Source organism: Choloepus didactylus, chromosome 3, assembly GCF_015220235.1.
Source record: "Choloepus didactylus isolate mChoDid1 chromosome 3, mChoDid1.pri, whole genome shotgun sequence".
In the NCBI taxonomy this organism is placed as follows: domain Eukaryota; kingdom Metazoa; phylum Chordata; class Mammalia; order Pilosa; family Megalonychidae; genus Choloepus; species Choloepus didactylus.
In genome coordinates this window covers 32,191,709-32,209,984 of record NC_051309.1, presented here as the reverse complement: position 1 = coordinate 32,209,984, position 18,276 = coordinate 32,191,709, and the positions used below count along the sequence as shown (strand labels likewise).

Here is an 18,276-nt window from a genome sequence, read left to right as displayed (position 1 = left end):
TCATCACTGGGGTATAAGAACATTACTGACTTATGTGCATTAATTTTGTATCCCACTACTCTGCTGAGTTTATTAGCTCAAGTAGCTTTCTCCTCAATTTCTCAGGATTTTCCAAATGTAGGATCATATCATCTGCAAACAATGACACTTATTTCTTCCTTTCCAATTTGGATGCCTTTTATTTCTTTGTCTTGGTGAATTGTGCTGGCTAGAACTTCTATGTTGAATAATAGAGGTGACAGTGAATATCCTTGTCTCATTCCCAATCTTAGGGGAAGGGTTTCAGTCTCTCATAATTGAGTACTATGCTGGTTGTGGGTTTGTAATTTATACCCTTTATTATATTGAGGAAATTTCCTTCAATTCCTATCTTTTTCAGTGTTTTTATAAAAAAGAGATGCTGATTTTTTTCAAATGCTTTTTCAGTGTCTATCAAGATGATCATTTGATTTTTCCTTTTTGATTTGTTGCATTACATTGATTGATTTTCTCATATTGAACCACCCTTGCATGCCATGAATGAACCCCACTTTTTCATGGTGTATAATGTGCCCTGGGATTTGATTTGCAAGTATTTGTGTGTGTGTGTGTGGGGGGGATTTTTGCATCTATACTCATTAGGGAGATTGGTCTGTAGTTTTCTTTCTTGTAGTGGCTTTATCTGGTTTTGGTATAAGAGTGATGTCAGCTTCATAAAATGATTTAGTTAGTGTTCTTTTTTCTTCAACTTTTTTTGAAAGAGTTTGAGCAGGAATGGTGTCAGTTTTTTTTGGAAAGTTTGGTAAAATTCCCCTTGAAGCCCTCTAGCCCTGGTGTTTTATTGGTAGGAAGATTTTTGATGAATGATTAGATCTCTTTACTTGTGTGTCATTTGTTGAGGTCCTCTATTTCTTCTTGAATCATTTTAGGTTGTTCTTGTGTTTCCAGGAAACTGTACATTTACTCTAAGTTGTCTAGTTTGTTGGCATACAGTTGTGTATACTATCCTCTTATGATTTTAAAAAATTTTTCAGAATCCATAGTAATGACCCTGCTCTCTTTGCTGATTTTGTTTATTTAGATCTTCTCTCTCTCTCTCTTTTAATTTATTTTTTTATTGAGATTGTTCACATACCATAGAATTGTCCAAATATCTAAAGTGTACAATCAGTTGCCTATAGTACAGGTGAGCATCCATCACCACAATTATTTTTTTTTCAATTTTTAGAACATTTTGATTACTCCAGAAAAAAAATAAAGACAGAAAAAGGAAACTCAAATGCTCCCATACCCCTAATCACTCCCCCTCCTTATTTATTTTTTTTATTAAATTCAGTTTTATTGAAATGCATTCACACACCATACAACCATGCATGGTATACAATCCACTGTCCACAATATGATAACATAGTTATGCGTTCATCACCACAATCTATCTCTGAACATTTACCTTCCATCAGAAAGAACCAGAACAAGAATAAAAAATAAAAGTGAAAAAAGAACACCCAAATCATCCCCCCATCCCACCCCATTTGTCCTTTAGTTTTTATCCCCATTTTTCTACTCATCCATACACTAGATAAAGGGGGTGTGATCCACAAGGTCTTCACAATCACACTGTCACTCCTTGTAATCTACAATATTATATAATTGTCTTCAGGAATCCAGACTGCTGGGTTCCCCCTCCATTATTGATTCATAGTATTGATATAGTACATTTATTACTGGTGACTAAATGTTAAAATACTAACTGTAGTATATAGTTTTCAATGGATATATATTTTTTCCTATATGTCCCTCTATTATTAACTTCTAGTTATAGTGCCATACATTTGTTCTAGTTCATGAGAGAGATTTCTAATATTTGTAAAGTTAATCATGGACATTGTCCACCACAAGATTCACTGTTTTATACATTCCCATCTTTTAACCTCCAACTTTCCTTCTGGTAACATACATGACTCTGAGCTTACCCTTTGCACCACAGTCACACACCATTCAACACTGTTACTTATTCTCACAATGTGCTACCATCACCTCTGTCCATTTCCAAATGTTTAAGTTCACCCTATTTGAACATTCTACTCATAATAAGCAACTACTCCCTATTCTTTAGCCTCATTCTATATCCTGGTAACTTACATTACATATCTATGAGTTCACATATAATTAGTTCATATCGGTGAGACCCTGCAATATTTGTCCTTATGTGTCTGTGTCATTTCACTCAATATAATGCCCTCAAGATTTCTTCATAAACCCTTTTTTTAAAAGATCATTTTGCTTACACACCATAATTCTGTCCTAAGTAAACAATTGATGGTTCCCTGTATAGTCATGTACTTATGTATTCACCACCATCACCACTATCTATATAAGGACATTTCAAATTCTTCCACAAAGAAGTAGGAAGAGTCAAAGAAGGTAGAGAGACAAAAGAAAAAGAAAAAATAAAGAGAGAAAGCAAAGCAAAACATAACATGACAGCTCAGAAGCAACAAAAGAAAAGAGAGCATTAAACTAAAGTATAACAGTCAGACAATATCACTAATACCAAGAGTCCCATACCCTTCCTCTACATCCTCCCATATGCATTTAGCTTTGGTATATTGCCTTTGTCACATTAAAGGAAGCATAATACAATGTTTCTGTTAATTATAGTCTCTAGTTTGCATTGATTGTATTTTCCCCCTAATCCTACCCTATTTTTAACACCTTGCAATGTTGACATTCATTTGTTCTCCCCTCATGTGCAAACATATTTGTACATTTTATCACAATTGTTGAGCACCCATAGGTTTCACTGAGTTATACAGTCCCAGTCTTTATCTTTCCTCTTTCTTTCTGGTGTCCCACATGCTTCTAACCTTCCTCTTTCAACCATAATCACAGTCATCTTTGTTCAGTGTACTTACATTGCTGTGCTGCTATCTCCCAAAATTGTTTTCCAAACCTCTCACTCCTGTCTTTTCCTTTCTGTCTGTAGTACTCCCTTTAGTATTTCCCTTACAGCAGGTATCTTGTTCACAAATTGTCTGTTTGTCAGAGAATATTTTAAGAACTCCCTCATATTTGAAGGACAGTTTTGCTGGATATAGGATTCTTGGTTGGCAGTTTTTCTTTTTCAGTATCCTTAAGTATATCACCCCACTTCCTTCTTGCCTCCCTGGTTTCTATTGAGAATCTGCACATAGTCTTATCAAGCTTCTTTTGCATGTGATGGATTACTTTTCTTTTGCTGCTTTCAGGATTCTCTTTATCTTTGATGTTTGATAATCTGATTATTAAGTGTCTTGGCATAGGCCTCTTCAGATCTATTCTTGGGGTATGTTGCACTCCTTAGATCTGTAATTTTCTGTCCTTCATAAGAGATAGGAAATTTTCATTGATTATTTCCTCTATTATTGCTTCTGCCCCTTTTCCCTTCTCTTCTCCTTCTGGGATACCCATGACATATACATTCCTGAGTTTCATGTTGTCATTCAATTCCCTGAGCTGTTGCTCATATTTTCCATTGTTTTCCCTATCAGTTCTTTTGTGTGTAGGCTTTCAGGAGTCTTGTTCTCTAATCCCTTAGTGTTTTGAGATCTGCTGTTGTATGTCTCCATTGTGTCATCTCTTGTGTTGTGCCTTTCATTTCCATAGATTCTGCCACCTATTTTTTCAAACTTTCAATTTCTACCTTATGTACACCCCATGTTTTCATTATATGCTTCATCTCTTTTGCCATATCTTCCCTAAACTTTTTGAATTGATTTAGCATTAGTTATTTCAATTCCTGTATCTCAGTTGAAGTGTAAGTTTGTTCCTTTGACTGGGCCATAACTTTAGTTTTCTTAGTGTAAGTTGTAGTTTTCTGTTGTCTAGGCATCTGATTTCCTTGGTTACCCCAATCAGGCCATACTCTTTAATCCATTTTTCCAGTCTGTATCTTTTAATTGGGAAGTTTAAGCCATTCACATTCAAAGTTATTATTCTGAAGGAAATTCTTGAATCAGCCATCTTATCCTTTTGTTTTACTTGTCAGATCTATTTTTTTCCCACTATCTCCTTTTTTCCTTTAAGTTATTGTGCTAGTTTGAAACTCTTTTGAACCCTAGGGGAGCCATGATCTTTTAATCCAGTCTTTTTGGGTGGAACCTTTGATTGTATATTTCAATGGAGATGTGACCTACCCAATTGTGGGTGAGACTTTTTGATTAAATTATTTACATGGAGGCATTACCCTGCCCATTCTGGGTGTGTCTTGATTGGTTTACTGGCATTCTTTAAGAGAGCTCATGGAGACAGGTAGCTCAGAGAAGCTGAGGGAGACATTTGGGAGAGAAGCTAAGATATGTAATCCAGAGTTTTCCCCTGGGAGAAGCTAAGAGCTGACACAGACTCAGGCACTTGGAGATGCTGGGAGATCCAGAGAGAAGGAAATTTGTAGATGCTAGGCTAAGAGATGAAACCCAGAGTTCTTCCTGGAAAAGCTAAGATAGGACCCCCAGATGCTTAGAAAGAAACACTCTGAGAGAACAGGCAAGGATGCACAAAGGCTGACAGAGAAAAGTTAAGAAAGACAGAAGCCCAGAGACATTTTGGAGAAAGCCATTTTAAAACCAGAACCCAGGAGAAAAGGACAAGCAGACAGCAACCACATGCCTTGCCAGCTGACAGAGGTGTTCTGGACGTCATTAGCCTTTCTTCAGTGAAGGTATCCTTTGTTGATGCTTCAGTTTGGACGCTTTTATGGCCTTAGAACTGTAAATTTGTAACCTAATAAATCCCCTTTATTAATGCCAATCTATTTCTGGTATTTTGCATAATGGAAGCTTTAGCAAACTGGAAAAGTTGCCCCTACTAATACTCTTCAGTTCTGTGCCTTTCTCCAGATCGCTCCCTCTTTTTTTTTTTTTTCCTCAGCCATAGAGCTCCCTTTAGTATTTCTTGCAGGGTAGGTCTCTTGTTAACAAATTCTCTCAACATTTGTTTGTGAAAATTGTAAACTCTCCCTCAATTTGGAAGGACAGCTTTGCTGGATAACAAATTCTTGGCTGTGAATTTTTCTCTTTTGTACTCTTAAATATGACATACCACTGCCTTCTTGCCTCCAGGATGCCCCCAAATTAGTCAGTGTTTAGTCTTATGTGGTTTCCTTCATGTGTGGTGAATCACTTCTTGCTTGCTGCTTTCAAGATTTTCTCCTTCTCTTCAGCATTTGACAATCTGATTAGTACATATCTTGGAGTGGGTCTATTCAGACTTACTCTATTTGGTGTTTGTTGGGCTTTGTTGATTTGCATATTTATACTGTTTATAAGGGTTGGGAATTTTCCCCCAACTCTGTCCTCAAATACTCTTCCTAGCCCTTTACTCTTCTCCTTCTGGGACAATTATTCTTATATTTGTGCACTTCATTTTGTCTTTCATTTGCCTGATAACTATTTCACAAATTTTTCCATTTTTTTCATCATTTTTTTCTTTTGTGCATTCACATTCAATTGACATGTCCTCTTTCACTTATTCTTTTTTCTCCTTCAAATCTGCTGTGTTATGTGTCTCTAGTATATTTTGAGTTTGATCTACAGTCTCTTTTATTTCCATAAGATCTGCTATTTTTTTAATTTACTATTTCAAATTCTTCTTTATGCTCTTCTAGAGACTTCTTAATGTCCTTTATGTCTTTAGTCAACCCATTGAAGTTGTTTTGGATATTTGTATATACCTCTTTGTTTAATTGCTCCAGATTCTGTGTTTCCTCTGGATTTTTAACTTGGTGTTTGGTTTGTCCATATCTACTTTGGTCTTCATGTGCTTTGCAATTTTCTTTTGGCTTCTGGGTAATTGCTTATCTTGATAAGGTTATTTTGGAATATGCAGTTATTTGGAGCTACAGTTTGCTGGAGTGCCCTTTCCCTATCTTCCCAGCAGATGGTGCTCTTGAGCCACATTTTACCCCCAAGCCAGCTTTCCCACCAACTTTGCCTGTGAACTTTGCATGGTCCAAACCAGGTAGAAATCCATGTGCACTGGGGACTGTCATCCCTATGGGTGGGATGGTGGGCCCTGTGCAGTTTGGCAGGGAATCCACTCAAGAATACAGTGGGTCTTGTGGTTCCCAGGCATCCAAGTGGACCACTCTCAGGCTGTGGGGCTGCACATCTTACCCTCTAGCTGAAATGCTCTGCTGTCCCTGTCTGTCATGTACCCATGAGCCTCTGGGGTTTGACAGGAGCTTCTTGGTGCTTCTGTGCAGTGTCTTCACCTCTCCCCCACTCTTACCTGTGCACATCATGGGCTTCCATGGAGGAAGAGTAAATCTGGTTAACACAATCTGCTGAATCCCAAGTTCCCTCATGTGTGCTCCTGGCCACAGGGCTGTTTAGGGCTATCTCCCTAGCCAACTGCTGAGATGGGTGCATTGGGAGTGGATGGTCAGTTCCTCCCCCTCTTGGTGGCCAGCTCCAGTTCACCAACCCTGGTGGCAGTCTCAGTCAAATAAACTCACTCCATCCATTCAGATACATTTCTCAATTTTTTCATCCATGTCCCTGCTAGGTGTTGTAGAGGTCCCTGTGGCCAGTCACAGTCTGAAGACACTGATTTGGGTGCTTTCTACCCTTTCTCTAGGTTTTTCTCACAGAAAAGAAGTTTGTTCTGCCTTTCCTACCCCACCCTCTTCCCAGAAGTCCACTACTGTTTATTTCTGAGGTGAGTTGGAATAATGGTTGCCTTCAGAGCTGGGCCCACAGCAATCTGAAGTAGCTGATCAAAAGTAGCGATCAGTGGTAGGATTGTATATCCCTGCTTATTGGGGAACTAGGTCTTTACATCTCACCCTGGCTCCAGGAAGCTGCACAAGGGGCCAAGACTGAGTACTTCACTGTTGCCTGCCATGATGTTGGGGAATAGCCAATGGTAGCCTTGTCACAAAGAGGACACTTCACCAGTATTTACTGCAATTTACTGCAGCCTCTTCCTCTTGTTGTTCCTTGGATGCTGTATGGAGTGCTATAGACTGTGGGGTTTCAAAATAGTTGATGTAGACAGTTCCTGCCTTTTTAATAGTTGTGCTAGTGGAGGGAGTGATTCCTGGTGCTTCCTACTCTGCAATCTTCCCACAATCCAAAATGGATTGAGTTTTGAAACTTGTTCTGCAAATTAGTAATAGACATCAGTTGATCTCCATAGGTGTGAACTTGTGTTGATTAGTCAAACCAAGACATCTAGTCATTTGACAGATAAAATACAGTAAAGGCCAAATATAAAGTCTAATTCAATATCCAGAGAGAAAAAGTTGAGAGAAATTAAGTGAATAAATGGTTAAAGAGATAATGGTATAAAAAAATTCCAAAACTGATGAAAGATATTAAACCACAATTTCAACAAACACCATGAAGCCCTACAAAACCTGTTGGAACTTAATTTCATGTTTGGGATGAAGAATTAGTCTTAACAAATAAACCCCCCCCACACACACACAAAATATGAAGAACAAGATAACCCAAATACTCATTCTCCAATATAATACCAACTATCCTAGGCTCAGGAGAGGTAGATTTTGTTGGAAGTAACCATGATGGGGTGAATTTCACAGGTGTTTTTTTTTTTTTTTTTTTTTTTTTTTTGTGGCTCAACTCAGAAAGAAAAGCTTCCATCTTTTTGGCTAGGGGAATCAAGGGAAAGAGACTTGGGCAGAGGACAATGAGGCAGTGAGGAGGGAATCCCAGAAAGAAGAAAACCAGAGAAGATGTATCTTAAATTTAGGGTTTAATTTCTGGTATAGTATATACAAGACTTATGAATTACTTGTGTTCAGGATAGTCTAAAGGCACTGTATACTGAGATCCCAGCTGTTGCTCACTGCAGAGATGACAGAATTTTCAGTTTGAGTCTTACCAAGTTAATTGGCCACTAAAAGAAAAAGACTTTTTTAAGCAATTTTACAGAACCCACAGTAATATAAGAGTATTCAACCCAGTTTCACAGGGACTGAGCAGTAGCCAGAAAGATGGTGACACCATTTTTTTTCTATTTATAAGGTTATTTATAGATTTCAATGCTTACACAAGGGGAAAAAAAGGTGTAAAGTCTGTGACCTAAGGTTCCACTTCAAAAATCTGGAAATGAACAACAATGTGAATCCAAAATAAGTCAAGAGGAGAAAATAAAAGTAGAAATCATCAAACAGGAAACAGATAAACAATAGAAAAAATTAATGAATCCATGTTGGGAATTGAATTCAGTGCCTGAGAAAAACTTGTTCTTAACCTTAATCCATTCCTGTGTATATGAACCCATTGTAATTAGGACCTTTTGAAGATGACAGTTTTAGTTATGGTATGGCCAACTGAGTTAGGTTGGACTTTAATCCAGATTACTGGAGTCCTTTATGAACAGAATAAAATTAAAACAGAGGGAGAAAAAAGCCACAGGAAGAAACCACAATTCAACAATACCTGGAAGAGAAAGAAGAAGACATTATCATGTGCTTTGCCATCTGACAGAAAATTCAAAATCCAAAGATTGCTAGCAGCCAGCTCCCAAATGCTGTGGACTTCAGTGAGATAGTATCATCTTGCTAATGCCTCAATTTTGGCCTTCTCTTATCTTCAGAACTGTGAGCCAATAAGTTCCCATTGCATAAGCCAACCCATTGTATGGCATTTGTCTTAGCAGCCAGAAACCAAGACAGGCTAAAATCTGGATTGTTGAAAGTTATAGGTATACTGAGTATCAAGATAAAGAAAAACAGAGAGAGAGAAAGGAAAGGAATCACTAACATCAGGAATGGAAGAGGGATTATCTTTACAGATCCTATCAAAATTAAAAAGAAAAAAAGATAGTCATAAAAAATGTCAGTAAATTAAACAAATTTGATAAAATGAAAGAATTCCCTGAATTACAACTTACCAATATTTACATATGAAACAGAGAATATGAATAGACCTACATCTATAAAGAAGTTGATTTCCTTATCAAAAACCTTCCTACCATGAAAACACAAGTCACAGGTAATTCCACCTCACATTGAATAAGCATTCAAAGAAAAAAAAATAATGCTAACTTTGCACAATCTTTCCTAGAAAATAGAGGAAGGAGAAATACTTTGCAATTCTTTTTGTAAGACTGGTATTAACCCTGATATCAAAACCTGACAACAAATCATGAAATAAGAGACCATTAAAAAGCAACAACTCATTAATAAAAACTTAAAAAGCTTTAGCAAGATGTTAGTGAATAAATGTAACCATAAAAATCATGACCAAGTAGGTTTTATCCCAGAAACACAAGTGTGATTAAATATTTGAAAATCAATGTAATTCAACATATTAAAAGATAAGGTGTTAGAACATGTGACTATTTTCATTGATGCAGAAAAAAGCATTTGAAAAATTTAATATATTTGTGATTTTAAAAATTCAGCAAATGAAAATAGATGGCAACTTCATCAACCTAAAATTTCATCTACGAAAAACCTTCACCTACCATCATATGGTAAAAATCTGATTAAGAAAAAGGCAAGGATAACTTTTCTTCACACTTATAGCCAAGTGCATAACATTTATGTACTGTAAGAGTTAACTATTGCAATTGTACAACATAAATAGATGCAGTTTATGTAAATAAATTATATCCCAGTTAGGTTGATTTAAAAAAAAAATCCATTCAAATTCTATCGTCATCACTGTGTGAAAGAAATTACAAAACACTGGATATTCCATGAAACCTAGGCAAATCGTGGACAAAGGACAAACGTAAGATACCCAGGGAATCTGAGAGACAGCCTGAGAAAGGTGTGAAGTTAATGCTTTTCAAATATATAAAACAAGAGCTATAAGGATATTTGGAGATTTTCAAATAAATCAACAATCATATTTGGAAATTTTCAAATAATTCTCTGTTACCGACAGAACAAGAGAGATAATTAAGAAATATACAGAAGAGTTTAACAAAAATAAGTCAACAGATGTGACCTAATTATCAGTAAAGAACATTGTACCCAACAAATAAAGAATAAACATCTTTTGATTGCTCACAGATAATTTACTGAAATTGAACATATGTTGCTGCATAAAGCAAATACATCAATTTCAAATGAATGAAATCATAGAGTATGTTTTTGAACAGTGTAATCAAACTAGAAATCCTTAACAAAAAGAAAGCTAGAAAGCCCACAAATATTTGGAATTCATGAAACATGTTTCTTGAAACTTAGATTCAAAACAAGCATCACAATGGGAATAAGTACATATAAGATATCAAAAATTGAGGGATGCAGCTACACTTTGCTAAAAGGAAATTTGGAGCCATACATGCATATGATAAGAAGTATGACTGAACATCAATGATCCAAGATTATACTAAATGGATTTAGAAAAATTGCAGCAAATTAAACGCAAATATGTAAAAAGACAGAAAACATTCAAGAAATGAGCAGATATTATTAAAATAGAAATTTTTTAGAATTTTTTTCTATTTTAGTTTTAAAAGATTACAGTATCTTTTCTATTGTAATAGAGGTCATAAATTAAGGAAAAAACCTAGTTGTTTGCAAAGACTAATATGATTGATAAATACCTGAAACCCCTTGCAAGAGTGATCAAGGAAGAGAGTAACCAATTAGTAACCAATATCATGAATGGGAAAAGCTGTCACTCAAGATAGCTCTAATTTTAGAGAAATTTGAAACATCATAGAGAATATTATGACAAAGCTGGGTCAATAATTTTGAAAATTTAAATTTATAAATTCTGGAAAAATAAACTTATGAAAATTAATATGAGAAAAAGATGAAACATTCATTCTCTGGCATACATTTAAAATTAAATCCAGGCTGCTGTGATGCTAGCCATGGAGCCAGAGATAGGTAAAAGAATTTGTTTACAAAGGGGAGCGTTTTTGAAAAGCTGTTTAAAAGTCTATTTGAGAAACAATAGATGCAGATTCTTATGGTGGGTTTGAATGCAGCTGGAAAAACCACCATCCTGTATAAATCAAAGCTGGGAGAGATTGTGGCTACCATCCCTATAATAGGGTTCAATGGGGAGATGGTAGAATATAAAAATATCAGCTTCACAATCTGGGATGTTGGTGGTCAGGACAAAATCAGACCTTTGTGGTGACATTATTTCCAGAACACCCAAGGTCTGATTTTTGTGGTGGACAGTAATGACAGAGTGGGTCAATGAGGCCCGAGAAGAACTAACTAGAATGTTAGCAGATGAACTCAGAGATGCAGTTTTATTGGTGTTTGTAAATAAACAGAATTTTCCTAATGCTGTGAATGCAGCTGGGATAACAGACAAGCTTGGCTTACGTTCCCTGCACCAGAGAAACTGGTACCTTCAGGCTACTTGTGCCATCAGTGGAGATGGGCTTTACGAAGGCCTGGACTGGCTCTCCAAACAGCTCAAAAACCAGGAGTGATACATTCCCTGTGCCATGTGGCAAAATCTGCTGGCCTCTTCTCTGTGCACATGTGCATGTAAGGAGCCAAGTGTGGGTGTAGGGCTGGAAGTGCAAGCAGCTTTCTCACACCATGTCTTATACATGCTGTAAGAAAACCAGTGTTACATTTTAAGAAAATCCATTGTTACATTTTAAACACTACTTTCCATTTCAATAGCCTTGATCATTTTGCAGTGGATGGAGGAGGTTGGAGGCCTTACTGTTCTGGAGCACAATAGCTAGAGGGTCTTCAAGGTGGAAGGAGGATGAAAGTTGGAGCATGGATGGAGTTCACTTGTTGTAGTCCTATGTCTTGTACTTTTGCATACTTGGAGTTCTTTTAGACTTTTGTGTCTTTCTTCAAAGAGGAAGAAATTGTCATTCTTGTCCATCACTGCCAGAGCTAACACCTCTCTTTTCAGTGCTTTAAAGCAAATTATCCTTAAAAAAGAAAAGATACCTGCTTGCAGCAGGTGTGAAGAGATTCAGATTTTGAATGTTCCCTTTAAGTTATATTTTAGCCTAGGTTTAACATGCTTTATTTAAAGGAATCAAGTAAAGTATCAAGAATCCGTAACACTAGAAAATTATCCAATCCTTCCCTATGCTAGTTCCTTCCCCTATTTGCCTCTCTTGGGTGGAGACCATTGGAGGAGTAACCTGGAAGAGGCAGAGGCTCTTTAGCGGAGCACCACAATCGAGCAGAGGGTCCTGTCAAGGAAGTGAGTGATGGGTCATATGTGTGTTCTTGCATCACCATCTCAGGTTTCAGGCTTCTGAGACTGCTGCTCCCACTTCTCTGCTCCGTGCTGAATGTTCTACACTCAAAGCAAGAGGTTCACTCCTGGGACAGGATCATCACCGTGTATAGTTACCTTGTCCATCTTAAAGTTTTGGTTAGTTTCTGTTTCTAGAACCACATACCTGTGAGTTCTGAGAGTTTGTGAGAGAATCAAGAGGTTAATTTGGAGGACAAAACTCCTGGCAATCCCTGGTATTGCTGCCAAGTTGGTGCTAAATTTATGAAAAATGCCTCTCTAGTGTAGACCACTCTGTGGCACTGACTCCCTCTTCTGGATGGCAGTAATATCTTATGAACTCTTTGGAAACATGCTTTATGTTGTCCTCAAACCATTAATAAAAATGATGCGGGGTTGAGCTAGTTCATTCAGTGTCTAAAGCTCTTTTACCCAGACAACTGTTGGCCAAATTTGTAACCTAAGCACTTCCACTGTTTAACCTTTTTAAATTCCTTTTCCAAAAATATCTTTATTCAAACTACAGAGGAGGAGAATATGAAGGATAGATTTTAACAAGAGTAAACATTTAATGATAACAATATAGTTGATATATCTAGGAAAAAGTTTCTTACCATGATAAATGTGGAGTGTAGTGCCTTTCTTTAAAATACTGACTTGAAACAATGTTCATTGCAACAGTACTGGCAACTAAGTCCAGGTTTGATTTTAATTATGGAGTAATTCCTGAGAAACATTTACATCGTACGCCTGAAATTGGCAGCGCATGTGTCTTATACTTTTGTATTATGCTTAGTACAATGTACGAAGTACTGTGCTGGGCCTCATTAAACACTTGTTGATTGGTTGGACAATAAAGAACTTGCTTTAGAAGGAGAAAAAAATATTAAATCCATCCCTAATAACCTTCTATAACTCCAGGCCCACGTTGCTTCACTGAATAATTCTACTGAATTTTTCAGGCGGGAATGATATCTTCCTGACATAAACTCTACCAGAGAATAAAAAGGAGAGGGAATATTTTTCAGCTTGTTTTTTGAAATCAGGATCAACCTAATACCAAAACTGGAAAAGGTAATGACAATAAGGGGGAAGAACAAGCCAATGTCACTCATGAACTTATAAATAAATACTTGAAACAAAATCACCCAACAAAAACCAGTGATATAAGGAGAATATTTTATCAAGAACTAAGGACTCTCCAGATAAAAAGAACTGACAGGAGATTAAATAAATAAATAAATAAATAAATAAATAAATAAATAAATAAATAAAGTGAGATTTATTGTAGAAATTGACTCATGTGACTGTGGGGATGGGCAAGTCTGAATTCAATAGGGCAGGCCAAAAGCTGGAAACTCCAATGAAAATCTTTCATGAATTCTCCAGAAGCTGGCTGAAGTAGAGATGGAAATTCTCCTTCTGACTGTTGAAATCATCAGTTGCTGAAGGCATTCTCTTTAGTTGATTTTAGTATAATCAGACATAGATGCAATCAACTTACTGATGAGTTAAATCCCTGGAGTATCCTTCCAGTAAAAATCAGGCCAGTGCTTGCTTGACCAAACAACTGTACACCATAATCTAGGGGAGTTAACCACAGACATATTACAGGAATTAGAGACTGGCTTGCTATTTGAAAATCTATCAGTGTATTTCAGGGTGTTAACAGAATCAGAATAATAACAAACCACACAATTATCTCAAAATATTTAGAGAAATAATTTTTATAATCCAATATCTGTTCAAAAAAATACTTTGGAAACCAGCAGAAGAGAACTTTATTAAGATCATAAGAAAAGAAGAAAAATAAGACTTATAAGGGGATGGAATTCTAAGTAACAAAACATGCTTACCTCTGACAAAAATCCTGGTTTGGGAGAAATTAAGAGGTTCAAAAAAATGTTAGTATGTCCTATCAGTTGTGCAAGATCAGAGATTTCCAGATAACTTGTTGTAGGTATGTGTGGACAATTTCAACATGTACAGATAGATTGGTCTTTATTTAGACATATGTGGATAAGTTTCCCCCAAGTCCTTGCCAAGTCATTTAATTTTCGGAACCATATTATGCAATTGATGTTGTTTTTGTCTTTCACCACTGAATTGGGTAAAGAACACAGATTGAGTTTAATCCAAAATTAGGGCTTTTATAACTAATTTCTTGCTGCTTGAAATTCCATTGATCCATATCTTCCTATGTCTAACTCTTTCTCATCTTTCCAGTCTACTCAAAAATCAACTATTCAGGGAGGACTTCTCTACCCATCTTAGCCAAAATTATCTCCCATGGTATCTCTAGACAGCTAAGTTACCAGGAATAACAACAATCAACTGATATAATTATCCATTCATGCCTGCATGCCACAACATTTTTAAAGTGCCTTCTAAGTGCTATGTCTCCTTCTATATACCAGGTATATAATAGTGATTAAAACACAATCCCTGATATACTCCCTTTTGGGGAGAGAGAGACAGTTAAAATAGCAAATATTAAAATTTTAGATAATGATAAGCATTTTAGGTTAATAAATCAGGAGAGCATGTATACAAGATCATTATAGTACTTTCCATCCTTGGGTTCATCTTGACAATTGCAATACCTAAGATTAATAATATATGTTCATAATTCAACAAAATATATTGTGATAACTTTTGACTTAAAGATATATGCCTCCAAAAATATAGTAAAAGGAAATACACATATTTTCAAGATAATCTTCAAATTAAATTAAAAATCAAATCTATGTGTTTTGATCAACATTTAGAAATAACATTTTTAATACCACATACTGGGCACTTGAAGAAATTTTCTCAGACACATTTTTATAGGTTATTCAGCAGAAATTTTGTGTTAATAATGTTCTTTTTCCTTTACTCCAACCTTCAGAATTTATCCTCCAAATTGTGGAGCACATACTTCTTTATAAAGCTCTTGTTATTCTGTAGTGGTGCATTACTAATTAGACAATTATTTCTGTACTGGTAAAACATTACTTGAAGTATTTATTATAGCTCTTGAACTGTTAAAGAGTTATACAGCTGTAAATTGCTTACATTTTATCAGGTATCATTTGCCACACAGTTCAAAACTGCATGTCCTGTCTCAAGTAAGTGTTGCATAATTATAGTCAGTGACTGCAATTATGAACACATAGCTTTCAAGAATGACATTTATTGTCCTAATTGAAGGAAGTCTGTAATAAAATTTTTCTACAAATGTAAAATTAATAAATATTGCCCTTTGTAGAGGATTTCAATTACATATATTTTGTAATCTGTACATCATGTTATTCATTTACTTTATTCTTTTCAATAAATACTTTTAGGGCACTTGGTATATGTCAGGAAATGCACCCAGGAGAATCAATGGATATAATGTAATGGGTGACGGTGAATTCACATTGAATTCATGTTCAGTGTGAGCCACTTAGGGGATTTGGCTGCATATGCAATCTTAGCCTGGTTTAGAAAAATCATAAAGGGTAAATAAAGAAGGATAAAATTTCCATGGTAATGCAAATGTGTCAGATAACATATGGAATTGTGCTTCACTTTCAGCATCATGTTTTGGAAGGACAATGACAAATTAGACAGTGTAAAAGAGAAAATATCCTGGATAATGGGACTGAAACTTTCCTATGAGGCAGAGTTGAAGGACTTGTGGATGTTCAGCAATAGTTAAAGAAGAATACAAAGAAGATGGAGGGGAGATAAAGGAATTGTAAATTGTGCTGACCTACTCATACTGGGGAGCCAACAGATGTTGCTATATTTTAAATCACAACCTTTAGTGAGAGATGTTTTTGTCTGAAAACTTGACACACACCTGTACACTTACACACAGTAGTGAAATTGAAATTTTCATACCATAAACTTACTGCAAATATTAAAATAAAAGTATTCCTCTTACCTTCACCACATATGATAAAGTCAAAACCTAATGATGATAATATCAAATATAGTTTTATTAATATCTAAACACAGCACAGAACAAGCCTGAAACAAAGAATTAAAAAGTCAAAATTTTAAAAATATATTAATTTTCCAGGTTTGCTGGACTGTTCATGACTTTAACCTAAGAGAATGCATAGCAGTGCAATGCCACGCACATATCTGGGGTGACATTGAACCATTGTTTCTTTTGGATCAAGGTTGAAAATCCTGGTTCAAAGGATTTTGTTTTGTGATAGAAACAATAAAAATGCATCTTCTCTACTGCCACTCTTCCTACAACAGAAATTTCTTCTTTTAATAAATTTTATTTACCAAAAAAGATGCTGAATTCAGTGCTTTTAAATCATAAAAATGTGAAACTAAGCTGATATAACTCATTCCCTTTTTCTCAAGCACCAAATTGAATCCTGGGGTTTTGAAAACAGTTTTTTTAATCTAAAATGTTTCTTTAATTTTTCAAATTTCTAATCTAGAAAGTAACAATGTATAGATGAGAAAAGTCAGAGATAATAATAGCTCTAGTTTTGTTTCATTCTAATTTTGTTTGTCTTCACTAATAATGCTCTATTGAGTAAACTACAACCATGTAGTGATGGCATTTAGTGTTATATTTTGTTTACCATACCATTAATGCCTTTTGAAGCCCATAGATTAACCTTGTTAAGATTTAAAATGTTTTTTTTCAGACAAAATAAATCATTTTGTAACTCTGATGATATTAGAGCACCAAAATTGCCAAAAATATCAGTTAAATGTTGCCAAAATATCTGTTAAATATGCTAGTTTTGCTATCAAACATTGTTGAAAACGTGTCATTCGAGATTTCTGTAAACTGAAGAATTTGAATCTCATTCATGAGTTCTTATTCTCTATTTAGTACTTCACCTTGAGAGAACTAATGCAATGTAGAAAAACATAGGAAATGGTTATGATAGTTATTAATAGCTGATCAAAATATGTCACAAAGGACCTATTTAACAACCTAAAAATTTTCCTTGCATTTTTCTATGCGTCTTTAAATTTAGTGTTAATTCTTTTGGTCATGTAACACTCTAAAAGTGTTTTCAAATGGCATTTTTATTAGTAAGTTTCAACAATTTTTAATAAACCTTTTACATTTCTGATCTTATTTGCAGTTCTGTTATTTGTAATTCTCTGTAATTTGTAATACAGATTTTTTACTACTTTAACTTACTCTAACCCATAAAGTACTTTTCCAATTCAATATTTAATACAGATGAGTGAGGTTAATGATAAACAACATAACAATTCCTTAATGGAATCTATTTCCCACATGTGTCAGATAAATGAAATGGCCACACACTCTGCAATATCAGTAATCTCAACAGGTTGGAATGCAAAATTGGCCCCACACTCTGACTGGGTGGTCAGCAGCAGTATGGATTTTCTGTGATACTGTGTTACCATCAAAAATATAGTCTAAATTAATCAGCTGATAAATCATCAAATATATACATCATACCCACACGCACTGTGTGAAAAAAGATAGGTGCTTCATGGGCCATTTTCCTTTTTATATGGGATATGTAACTAAATGTAAGGAAAGTAAGGTTTATTCATTTATAATCATTAAACAACTTAGAAATCAGGGCAGTAATTTTGACACTGAGTTTTAATGTTCTCTTAAGATAATTTCAAGAGCTTTATCAACAAGGTCAGCAAAGAGAATTTCCATTTATTTAAAATTTTAATAATTTTAAACTTTGCTTTATAAGAATATGGTTATAAAATAACCTAAAACCTTTAATTTTTGTTTAAATGTGAATATTTAATGAAATCATATTTTAAATCATCTTAAGTATAAAAAGCATCCTTATTTTTTTCTTTTAAGTGACTGTTCTAAGAGAGGAAGCTGATTAGAATTTTTTCTCAGTATCAATTTTTACACTTCTAGAACTAGAAATGTAATTTGAACATGCCGCTGTATGTCTTACATGATTTTTCTTTTTTTCTAATATTGTGATAATTAGGGCAATCTGTACTATTAAAATTATACTACGTTTGTCACTACTTGGAAAGAGTTTCTCTTGAAAACACTCTTCATGGATAAAGCACTAAAAGTTTGCAGCCAATATTTGATTGAGAATCTCAGTACATTTTGCCAACAATAATAGATTCTCCCACA

The 18,276-nt window shown here is 35.2% G+C and overlaps 1 pseudogene; it reads left to right on the top strand.

The window, feature by feature from the left end:
• Positions 1-10,862: 10,862 nt before the first annotated feature.
• On the top strand, positions 10,863-11,394 carry LOC119528573 (annotated as a pseudogene).
• The last annotated feature ends 6,882 nt before the right edge of the window (positions 11,395-18,276 follow it).